Source organism: Marmota monax, unplaced genomic scaffold, assembly GCF_021218885.2.
Source record: "Marmota monax isolate L192 unplaced genomic scaffold, Marmota_monax_Labrador192_F-V1.1 WCK01_AAM20220418_F8-fsc00014, whole genome shotgun sequence".
Taxonomy (NCBI): domain Eukaryota; kingdom Metazoa; phylum Chordata; class Mammalia; order Rodentia; family Sciuridae; genus Marmota; species Marmota monax.
This window is the reverse complement of record NW_026695222.1, coordinates 18697771-18708822: the sequence shown is the minus strand read 5'-3', so window position 1 is coordinate 18708822 and position 11052 is coordinate 18697771. Positions and strand designations below refer to the sequence as shown.

Here is an 11052-nt window from a genome sequence, read left to right as displayed (position 1 = left end):
CCTGCATTATATTTCTTCTGGACAGGGAGACCTTAAATTTGTCAAACAAAGCACGATTTCTCTGCCTCACGAAGAATACCACAGGGCTAGGGCTATTGCTCTGTGGTACAGCACCCTGGATTCAATCCCCAGGACCACAGAAAAAAAAAAGAAACCCCACAGGGACCTCTGGCTTAATTCTCACAGCAGAGTTACAAGGGAGGAGCCATGACTACCCATTTTTCAGAATCAAAAACCAAGGCTGGTTACTAGTGAGGGGGTGCACGAAGAGTGGGAGCAAGAGGAGGAGGCAGGAGAGGACTGTGCAGCCGCAAGGATGCATCCTGAGCCCTTTGTCCAGTGTCCTCTCAGCCACAGCACCTCAAGGCTCCTCCCCACATGTCCAATATTCTCACAGTCTCAGAATCCCATGGACTTCTCCCAGGTATAGAATATGTGGTGTTCTCACACTCCATGATCCTCATTTCCCTCGTGGTTGTGTAGGTCAATTCTGGATTTCTCCCCTGTGACAGTGAACTCAGAAATCTTCCTGGGAGGCCCCCTCCTCCTCAGCGCCAAGGGCAGCATTGCCCATGTCCAAGAGGCACACCTGGCCCAGGACACAGGCAGAATTCATTATTGTGAGAATTTGGGGGCATGGGCCCACTCCCAAGCCTGTCTTTGATAGGCTGTGAGAATCTGGTCAGGTCTCTACTGCTTCAAGGGCTTTCTCTGCCTGCCAATCCCATGTATTTTTAGGACGAAGTTTGGTAAAGAACTCATTCCCTGCCTGCCTCTCTGGACTCCTCTCCTTCTCACCCTCTGGTACAAAGAAGTACATGGGTAGAACTCATTCATTCTTTCTACTGTGGCAGCCACTGAACTAGTGCTAAAATACAGTGGTGAATCAGGCAGATGTACACTGGATAGGGAGTCAGAAAGAATTAGAAACTAAACACATTCGCAAACTTAACCTAGTAACAGAGCCTACTGAAGAAGGCTGACCATTCCTACAGATTAATGACAAATCAGTGAACAAGGAATAGCTTCAGAACAAACAGAAAGGCAAAGTATATAAGGGATGATTTCTTCAAAACTTCCAGGCCACTTTGGAAAACTATCTCGATCCTTCCAGTCAGAAGCGGACCTCCTCTCCGCCAGGGGCGCTATAAATCTGCGCTCCCGGGTTCCGCCCTGTGGAAGTGCCGCTCTAGGCCGCACGCCGCGCGCGTAGCTCTATTTCCGCCGTCGCGGGCTAAGAAAAGGGAAGTCTTGTCGCGTGCTTGTTCTTTTTTGCATCCCGCGCGCTCTCTCGCCGTCTCTCGAAATCGCCAAGCATCCTGCAACTTCCCCAGCTGTCTGCCCTGTCTCCGCCGCTTCCCGGCGCCAGGGCGTCGGGGTGAGTTTACTGCGGGGTATGTGGTCTGCGCCTCTCGCTCCATTAGAGGAAACCGAGGCTCCAAGGAGCGGAGAGGCCTCTGGGGGTCAGCGTCAGGCGGAGTCCGTCTCACACGGTGCGTGTGTAGCCCTATTACCCATGTCCCTGGAAAAGGCCCACGGAAGGCAGCGGCCTAGGCCGCCCCCAGCCTCGTGCGGAGTAGGGTTGCCTCGGGCCTTGAGCCTAGCAGAGGGTGCAGAGCTTCTGGGTTTTTCACACCCGGTCCTCTATCTCCGATTTGGCATTAGAAAGCCCGAAGCTCTTTGAGTCGTCTAGACAGGCTCAGTCTTTGTGCCACGTGGTAGGAACGTTGGCTCACGTTCCCCTCGGCCGCTTTTTAAGGCTAGACCTAAAACCCATTTTGGACACTGGTTGGTGGAGGTTTAAGTCCTTGCTGTGCACCGAAAGCCCTTTCCTGTGTTTTTTTTTGTGCCTAGGCCTCGCTGTTGAACGCCTCCCCTGCAGACATGAAAGCTCTCTCCTGGATGTTTCTTGCTGGTTCTGCAGCAGCCAGCGCCCTCTTCTCTCTGGATTCCCTCCGGGGCATTCAGTGTCCAGGGGGAGGATGTCCCCGGGTAAGTACTGCTATTCATGGGCACTAGAAACCAGGGGTGACTTCTGGATTGCCTTCTGTGGACACCAGCAGAGAGGAAGGTGGTAGAGCTCTGTAGTGTTCTGAGAACTGCGTGGCAAAGCCCCTGTGCCGAGTGAAGCCTGGGGTAAGGGAGGAGGCTGAATTTGAGGAGTAGAAAGTCAGATCTTGGCTAAGTTTCCTCATTTTCCTGAGCTTTACTTTCTGTAAAGAAGGGAAGCTGCCAAAGTTCCATGAGGGCAGAGAGCCTCTGACTGCTCTTGTTTTTGAGCCCTCAGGCCTGCCTAAATGCAGATAACTAATTTTGTGCTTTGAGTGATTAGTTTTAAGCATTTTGATGGAAAGTGATCTTTCTCTGTGCTTTTTTGATGGGGGTGGGTAGAATTGTTTAATTTTTTGCTCCATGGATCCTGGGCTTGAATGGGTTGCTTTCTCCTCCTTGGACTGTTTGTGTGAGCTAATATCCTAATGTGGGCTTCTCTTTGGGCTCACCTGCCATTTTCTGCCCCTGTATCTGAAAATGATTTGGGCTTGCCGGTACCTTTCTTTTATGGTGCCCGGAGAAGAATTGCTGAATGTGGATTGTCCACACTCAAGGGTTCACTGCTGTTCTTTTTTTGTACTGGGGCATGAACTGGAGTTTAACCCTTGAGCCACATCCTCAGCCCTTATGTTTTATTTAGAAACGTGATCTCATTAAGTTGCTGAGACTGGTTTTGAACTTGAGATCCTCCTGCCTCAGATTCCTGAGCTGCTGATACAGGCATGCGTCACCACTCCTGACTTTTTAAAATGCTCCTTCTTGCCAATTTTAGATGCCTCTTTGCACCTGGCTTCTGGCATACCTGTGTTGTGTCTGAGGTGTCAACAGACACAACACAGGTATGGGTCCCCTTTTGCCCTCCACTTCTCAGAAGTGACAGGAAGACTGGTAGAAATTATAAGACTGCAAGCCAGAGACTGGGTATGAGTGGTACTGAATCGAAAATCTGACAGTATTTCCACTGAGGCACGCTGACGACCAGAGCTGGTCACTGGAAATTAAGTTAAACACAGGTCTGTCCATCCCAACACACTGCTGCCTTCCTCTCAACATCTCACCTAGGGACTCCCAGACCCTAATCAAGTTCTGAAAGCACCTTCTCTGCAGCAGCTCTACAAAGGAGGAAGAAGGCCCAGACCTGTCCTGCTAGACAAGGGAAAAGAGCTCAGAGAAAAGGAAGCAGTGTGACCTGGCGTTCTCATTCCCTGCTCCAGACCACCTAAACACTGCCAGCCTCGAAGCTTGCAGAGAACATTCATTCCAGAGAGCTAGGCAGGGTACCACCTACCTAGAACTTCACAATCCCTGCTCTTGCAGGGGACAGATAGACATCTACCTACCTGTTTACCTCTCTCTCTCACAGCAATCACATGGCACTCCCTCAGGACACAAGAAGCCAGCACAGGATCAGCCCACTTGGCACTGCTTACAAAATGTCCAAGAAACCATGATATTCACCAAAAGGAAAACACCTGGGGAAGCACAGTCTCTGGTGGTTATGCACCAAAAGCTCTAGCATAGGCTCAAGTAACTGCCACTATCCCACTAAGGCTATGGCTTCTGGAAGGGAAAAAAGTGGACCCTCTGCACATGAGGACACCTTGAGACTTTTCCTATATTACCAAAGATCAATACACAGGCAGCCTGTAATCACTTTGAATGCAGGGGAAGAAACAAAGGGCACAGGGCTTGCTAAAACTGGAGACCAGTGTCAAACACATGGAAAATGGCCTGGGCTGGGACAGCAGCACAGTAGAGCACAGTCCTAACAGCTGTCATCTTATCCTGCATGCATAAACTTAACCCGTACCAGCCAACAACAAGAGTCAAACAGAAGACTCTCCAAATAAGAAAGGTCCTTCTGTTGTGTAAGATAGGGATTATGTATCTGATATCAGTCAGAAGCAACTTCTGGGATTACTACTGCAAATGTGAGCATTTCCTTGTTGCTGGTCTCTTTCCAGTTGAGGTCATTTCCCAAGATGGTGGCCACGGCCTCCTTTCTCACCTTCTCTGCCCTTTTCTGCCCCTGTATTCGAAAGTGATCATGGGCTGCCTGTGCCCTGGTCATTGGTAGTGCAGGAAAAGGAACCGCTGAAAGCGTATCCCCGTGTTTGGAGGGTCCACTTCTGTCCTTGCCAAACCCTGGAGCTTTCCCACACCTCTCTGTCCCCGTTTTTGATGGTGGGATGCTGGCATCATCTAATTGAATGCATTGGCTCTTTTCCCTGGCCCAGGGCAGGTTGTTGTGTTACATGAGGGAAGAATGTGGACTTGACTCCCAGGAGTAGTGGGTTAGGTGTGGAGTCTTGACAGTGGCCATCACCTTCTGCCAGGAGTGTTCTCTGCCTGTATTCCCCCCATAGAGCTAATCAGACTGGATGGAAGTTGGTGCTTTGCTTGTCTCTTTACTCTGAGGTGATCCTGAGGGCAGTATCTTCCTCTGTATCTTGCTTTGCTCTGAATGCTAGTGTTCTGTCAGGGTAGGGCAAATGAAAAATGGGGAGAATGTCTACTGTAAGGGAGATGGGGTTCATTACCTCGTGGAGTGTTGGCAGGGAGGAGATGCAACATGAGTATGGATGTGTAGGTTCGGGGTGCGAGTAGGTTTTTTATTTTTCCCCCCCACTGGAAGAATTCTACATGTGGTCTACTTCTGTAGGTCCTGGCCTCTTGTGGCCTTGGGAAAGGTTCTTCCTCCAGCTGTGGGTAAGGTGGCAAAGATCCAGGGTGGGCAGAGCAGAATATAATTTGAGGGATTTATGGCAGCAGCCCATACTAACACAGCCCCCCTGCACCATCACCTCTTCCAGGTTGCCCAGATGCTGCTAGAGAAACACAGCGCACTCAACACCCTTTTGAACAGAGCCCTTAGTAACAGTTGGCACAAGAGATAACACTGGTTTAGATTAAGATCTCCTGCCCCTTTCCTAGAGGTAAGCTGCTTGTCTTGTTCCTATAATAAATCTTGGCTATTTAGGTGATGGTCATAAGTGTTTAGTCAACATTTATGTGCCAGTGTGTACAGAGGCTTGGCCATAGGTGTTTTCATACAAGAGAAGGTCAGACCACAGGTGTTGAGATAAGCATCTCTGGTTCATTCTCTGGAGAGTGACTTTCTGCACCCCTTAAAGTCATGTTCCTTTTCCCTGGTGCATGGGGTGGTGATGAAGGGTGAGGCAAGGATGATAAAGGATTGACCTTTATTGAGGAACCTGGATCACATTTGGCCCTTCACATGCCTTTGGAGGCTGTGCGGAACAGGTGGTTCTCGAGGTTGCAGAGCTCTGCAGCAGTGGCAAGTCATGGTGAGAAGTGGTAGAATTGGGCATCAGAGCCACTCACACCTGCTGCTGCTTTTTATTAAGGCACTGGCGATTGAACCATTTTGTCACTCAGCTATATCCCCAGCCCATCTTATTCTATCTCTAAATTTTCAGATGGGGCCTTGACAGATTGCCCAGATTGGCCTCAGAACTTTGAGTCCTCCTGCCAGCATCTCCAAAGTCACTGGGATTACAGGTCTGTGCCACCACCCCATCCATACCTGCTTCTTAAATCCTTTTTTGCCACCATGTCTGGCTAGTTTCTTTCTAGTTGTACTCGATGGTTAAGATTTATCATAGCAGCAGACAGGATATACAGCCAAATGTTAAAGGAAAAAAGGACAAAGGTGGGGGTCAGGAGGAGTCTGCAGGCTTTTTAATGCTGTTTCCATCCCTCATCCCTTGCAGGGAACCCATTCTTCCCCAGCAGTGGGTAGGCCTCCCCATGTGTGCCGTGTTTCTGCTCAGAGAAGCCCAATAGAGACTTGAGCCCAGGGCTTGTACTGAGGTCTGGTCATGTGAACACCGTCTGCCTGGCATGCAGTAAAAGTCCAGGCTCCCAGGAGGAAAGTAAGTGGTGGGTCTAAACCACACTGTTTGCAGTCTGGGCTTGGTGAGCCACCCTGATCAGTTCACTGCTGAGATGGGAACATGCCGAGACCCAGGTTCCCAGATGCCAGCCAGGGGCTGGTCTGACCTATTTTTGAACCTCAGTTTCCTGGTATAGAAAACAAAGATGTAATAAATAGGTCTTTGGACATGTCCATGTGAGCCTGATCTCTGGCCCGTAGGTTTTTCCAGTGTTTTTTGTTGCAAGTATCTCCTCTGTTTCACCTTGGCAGTTTTATGGGGTTTTGTATGCTAGATGGCAGCTGCAGGATTTCTGTGCTCTTTGTTTTGGACTAGGCCCCTGGCATTAGTTTCCTGTCCTTGGCCCTTCCTTGATCTTTCTTTGGTCCTGCATTCGAAAGTGTTCATGGGCTGCTTGTGCCCTGGTCATTGATAGTGCAGGGAGAAGAATGGCTGGAAGACATTTTCCCCGTGTTTGGAGGGTCCACCCATCCCTTCCAAACCCTGTAGTTTTCCCACACTCCAGTTTATCTTTTGCCAACCCTTATAGTTGTTTCTTGGTGCCTCATGATATCTGGCTGGGGATGTCATGTGTGGATTATGTGGAAGGGTTGCCCAGAACAGAATCCAGTGTTGTGAGGTGGCGAGTGCAGGGTTGTGTGTGCCTAAGTTAGGGCTTTATTACATGTTGTCCTTTAATAGAGATTCCTAAGTGTGTACTAATAAGAGGAAGGAAAGGGTGAGTGCTCATAGTGGTAGGGTGTCCAGCTCAGTACACCACCTCACTTCCCAGTCTGCATGGCTCCTCTAGGTTTTGCCTCCTCCGTGTCCCTATGAAGTATACATTGGCATGACTCACTGGCCACTGTTCTGTGCTTATCATTCCTCTGCCATTTGTCCTGGCCTTTGAGTCTCATCTTAGAATGCCTGGTTCTCGGGCTGACCCTGGAGGAATGGATGAAATTGTAAGATAAAGAATGAGCTGGGCTCAGTGGTGCATGCCTGTAATCCCAATGGCCGGGGAGGCTAAGACAGGAGAATCCCAAGTTCAAAGCCAGCCTTAGCAATGGTGAGGTGCTAAGCAACTCAATGATACTCTATCTCTAAATAAAATACAAAATGGGGCTAGGGATTTGGCTCAGTAGCAGTTCAGGCCCCAGTGCCCATCCCTCCAAAAAAAGAATGAAGAAAAGTATAAAAATTTAAAAAAAAATGAGCTGAGTGTGGTAGTGCATGCCTGTAATCCCAGTGACTTGAGAGACTAAAGAAGGAGGATCACAAGTCGAGGCTAGCCTCAGCAACTTAGTGTGAAACTGTCTCAGAATCAAAAAGGGCTGGGGGTGTCATGCTCAATAGTGGAGCGCTTGCCCAGCATGCCTAGCATGAGGCCAGAGAAGGGAAAAAATGAAGAAAGAAGTGGAGAGCGAAGAGAAATCTGTTTGTCACCTTTTAGCCCCTTCCATCCCCACTGAGATTTATTTTTATTTTGAAATGAGGGTCTTGCTGAATTGTTGAAGCTGATCTCAATCGGATCCTCCTGCCTTAGTTCCCAAGTTGCTGGAATTACAGGCTTGCACTAACCACCTGATGAGAGATGGGTTTTTTAATTCGTGGTGAACGTCTTGGGTGATTGATAAATGATGTATGTGGCTTCTTGTCCCTGCAGGATTGTCAGCTGTCCTCTGTGCCTAGCAGCCCCCTGTCATTAAGAGGAGGCTGAAAAAGAAAAAAAGGGGAGGCTGGGCTATGATGCTCCTGAGGTATGGATCCTGGGTGCTTCTCCAGAGAGAACAGTGATGTTCAGCTTCAAGACCAAGGCAAAGGCTGCTTCCTTTTGTTTGCTCCCTCACTGTGGCCTGCAGGGACATGCTCCCCAAACTCTCCTCTCCCATTCTGAGAAGCAGAAGAAGCTTTTGTTAAACACAGTAGGTATTATAGAGCTCCCCTTGGTTTCCAGGAGCTCTGCAAGGACCTATGTAGCCCTCATCCTTGCTTGGTTCTGCAGTAGCTTGTTAAAATGCTTTGGGAAGTCAGAAAGTTAGCTGGTGTTTTTTTCTGAACCTTGGTGGGATACTTTTTATGACTCAGTTCCAGACCTCCAGACCTAATGAACTCCACATTACTCCCAAACTTGGACTTCCATCTTAGGCCAAAGCTTATGAAGCCCCATGTTAGAGTACCTTTGAGAACCAGGGGCAGCTGGTGCAGTTACAACCAGTAAACTTAGTTACTGTGTCCCTTTTCTGAGTCACTATGTCTCTCATCCTGGCCAGGGCCCTTTCCTCAGCTGCTGGCCCTGGCCTGTCTTTTTTTGCCCCTGTATTCGAAAGTGATCATGGGCTACCCGTGCCCTGGTCATTGATAGTGCAGGGAGAGGAATTGCTGAAAGCGATTCCCCGTGTTTGGAGGGTCTGCTTTTGTCCCTTTCAAACTCTGGAGCTTTTGTACATATATTGTCTCTCACTCTCTTTCTTACCTCCTGATACCTGGTGCTGAGGCCACTGCAGTGCACCTTCTAGCATGGTGTGGGCACTGGGGCCTTATAGAAAGGGAATCAAGGCAGGGCTCTGCCCCAGGGGACTTTGTTCATAGGCTGATTTTGCAATCACAGTAGAGGTCATTTCTCCTATATTTGCCCCATGCTTCTTGTCCTCAGCCCCAGCTCTGGTCACTGGTCACTGTGGTCTTGCTCATCATACCCTTCTCATGTACTGGGAATTGAACCTAGGGGCAATTAATCACTGAGACATATCCCCAGCTTTTTTTTTTTTTTTTAATTCTGAGATAGGGCCTCACTGAGTTGCTGAGGCTGGTTTTGAACTCAAGATTCTCCTTCCTCAGCCTCTTGAGTCGCTACTGGTGTTGGCCACCATGCTTGTTTTCTGTAAGCTTCTTCAGGGCAGTGGCTCTATGTCTCTATATGTCTTGTCACAATCTGCTTTGGGCCTGGAACTCTTGTCACTTTTGGACAAAAAGGAGGCAAGTTCCTATAAGGATAGAGTTCTTTCCATTGAGCAGTCACAGGAAAATGCCCTTGGATAAAGCAGCCTGCCTGAGGTTGAGGCATTTGTCTCATTTTCTTCTCCCATTTGAGGAATTTCTTTGGTGACGAAACTTACCTTATTTTAGTCTACCCATAGACCTTGCCCTAAAGAGGGCCCATGGTCAGTCCATCAGGTATGGATTTTCCCACTGGTCTTCAATTAAGGGGGCAGGGACTACAGTAGTAATCAAGGATGGCAAAACACAATATGGACAGATAGGTGAACTCAACCCTTACACACCAGACGGTAGACACAGGCCCCCGTCACCTCTCTCCTTCCCCTGATCTGTTCCAATCACTGAGGTCTGTAACATGTTATAAAATAATAAAGTGGTTATCCTCGTAAAGCAGATTAACATCTGTCACACAGGACTTTTTTCCCTACTGGGGATTGAACCCAGAGGTGCTTAAGCACTGAGCCATATCCTAGCCACTGTGCCTGTCTGGGCTGGGATTATCTTTTTTTTAAGGTATGTGTATTGCAAGAGCAATTAAAATCTTAGAAAATGAATTTAACAAAACCTCTTAACATGGTATGATAGTCCTCATACTAACTCAGTCTACATATCTAAATCATTTGATTTATACTGGCCCATTTCCCACTACCACCTGCTTTTTAGTCCACATATAAGTGAGAGCTTTTGGCTTATCTCACATAGCATAATGTCCTCTAAGTCCATCTGTGTAACAAATGGCAGGATCTCCCTTTTTTTAAGGCTGAATAATATTCTGTTCCCTTACTCTGTCTCAGTGTGTAGACATATATATCATTTTCTTGATCTCTTTGGGTTCATGTTTCTGTGTCTTGGACATGGGGAAGGGTGCTGTGGTGAATATGGGCATTCCTCTGTCTTTATGAAGCGATTCATCTTCAGGTGTGCGCCCAGAGGGGGATAAGCAACAAATTGACAGTTGGTGCACAAATACATGGATATTACTCCTGTCAAGACACTGTAAAAACTGAGCTTCCAAGGTATTTTTGTTTTTTAACTCTTTATAAAACAAGAACCTGCTGATTGGGTGGTGTCAGTTTGGACAGGAGAAGATGGTGCCAAACTTACTACTTTTCTGCTTCCTCAACTGTCTAGGTCTCATACCTGTGGAAGCAGAGACTATTGAAGGACATTCCCAGGCCAGGGAGTCCGTGGCCCTTGGGATGATTGGGATCTGGGTGTGCTGATGCTTCTCATTGTGGTTAAGTTAATGCCAGGGGCCCTGGAAGCCATTATCAGAAGCTGAGGGCAAATGAAACCCCAGACCACTATCTCACAGCCTTTTCTTTTAGATCTTGGTGGGTGCTGTTCATGGACACCAGAGGGGCAGAGAATTGAGAGTGATGTCATCCCATGAAGCTTCACTGCCAGCTGCACCCTACTGTATGCTGAGATCATTCAGAAACCAGGGCCATGGACAGGAAAGCCCAGCTCCATCTGTCTGCCTGTACCTGCAGTCATGGTCTCTTAAGTTGAACAGGCTGGCCTTGAGTTTGCCATCCTCTTGCCTCAGCCTCCTGAGTCACTGGGGATTACAGGCATGTGCTGTGGTGGCTGGCTCTGGACTTTTCCTTGGTCTTCGTGTTTCTTCCTGTCCCCCCATCCCCCATTCAATAAAAATTTCCTTTTTTTTTTTTAATGTTGATGGGCCTTAATTATTTTATTCATTTATTTATGTGCAGTGCTGAGAATTGAGCCCCGGGCCTCACACAATCTAGACAAGTGCTCTACCACTGAGCAACAAACCCTGTCCCCTCTGCCTGCCTTTTAAATTAGTAACAACCTAAGTAGGAGGCTGGATGTGGAGGCAGGGTATGTGAGATGTATAGTCAGGACTAGGAAGTGACTGACTGCTGCTCACATTCAGGGATTGTGAGCTGAGGGCTGTGCTAGCTTTTTGTCACTATGAAAAAATACCTGGTGTGAACAAATTATGGGAGGAAAGATTGATTTTTGTCTCAACTATCAGATTTTAGTCCGTGGTTGCTGGCTTCGTTGCTTTGGACCTTAGATGAGGCAGGGTGTGATGAAGGTGTGGCTGAGGAAAACTGCTTAGCTCATGGCAGCA

At 48.2% G+C, this 11052-nt stretch overlaps 1 long non-coding RNA gene and 3 other non-coding genes across 12 annotated transcripts; all 4 read left to right on the top strand.

Moving 5' to 3' along the window:
- Window positions 1–1220: 1220 nt before the first annotated feature.
- On the top strand, window positions 1221–10627 carry LOC124085600 (uncharacterized). 9 transcript variants are annotated; one of them, XR_009225784.1, is made up of 6 exons: window positions 1221–1378; window positions 1855–1992; window positions 4866–4988; window positions 5493–5574; window positions 7615–7873; window positions 9867–10627. It is a non-coding gene; the product is annotated as an uncharacterized LOC124085600 (long non-coding RNA). The 9 variants fall into 9 exon arrangements; XR_009225782.1 differs by having other exon boundaries at window positions 9853–10627; XR_009225783.1 differs by having other exon boundaries at window positions 7615–9964; window positions 10080–10627.
- On the top strand, window positions 4080–4213 carry LOC124085999 (small nucleolar RNA SNORA71). Its single transcript, XR_006849675.1, has one exon. It is a non-coding gene; the product is annotated as a small nucleolar RNA SNORA71 (small nucleolar RNA).
- On the top strand, window positions 6335–6468 carry LOC124086001 (small nucleolar RNA SNORA71). Its single transcript, XR_006849677.1, has one exon. It is a non-coding gene; the product is annotated as a small nucleolar RNA SNORA71 (small nucleolar RNA).
- LOC124085998 (small nucleolar RNA SNORA71) lies at window positions 8264–8397 on the top strand. Its single transcript, XR_006849673.1, has one exon. It is a non-coding gene; the product is annotated as a small nucleolar RNA SNORA71 (small nucleolar RNA).
- Window positions 10628–11052: the final 425 nt, after the last annotated feature.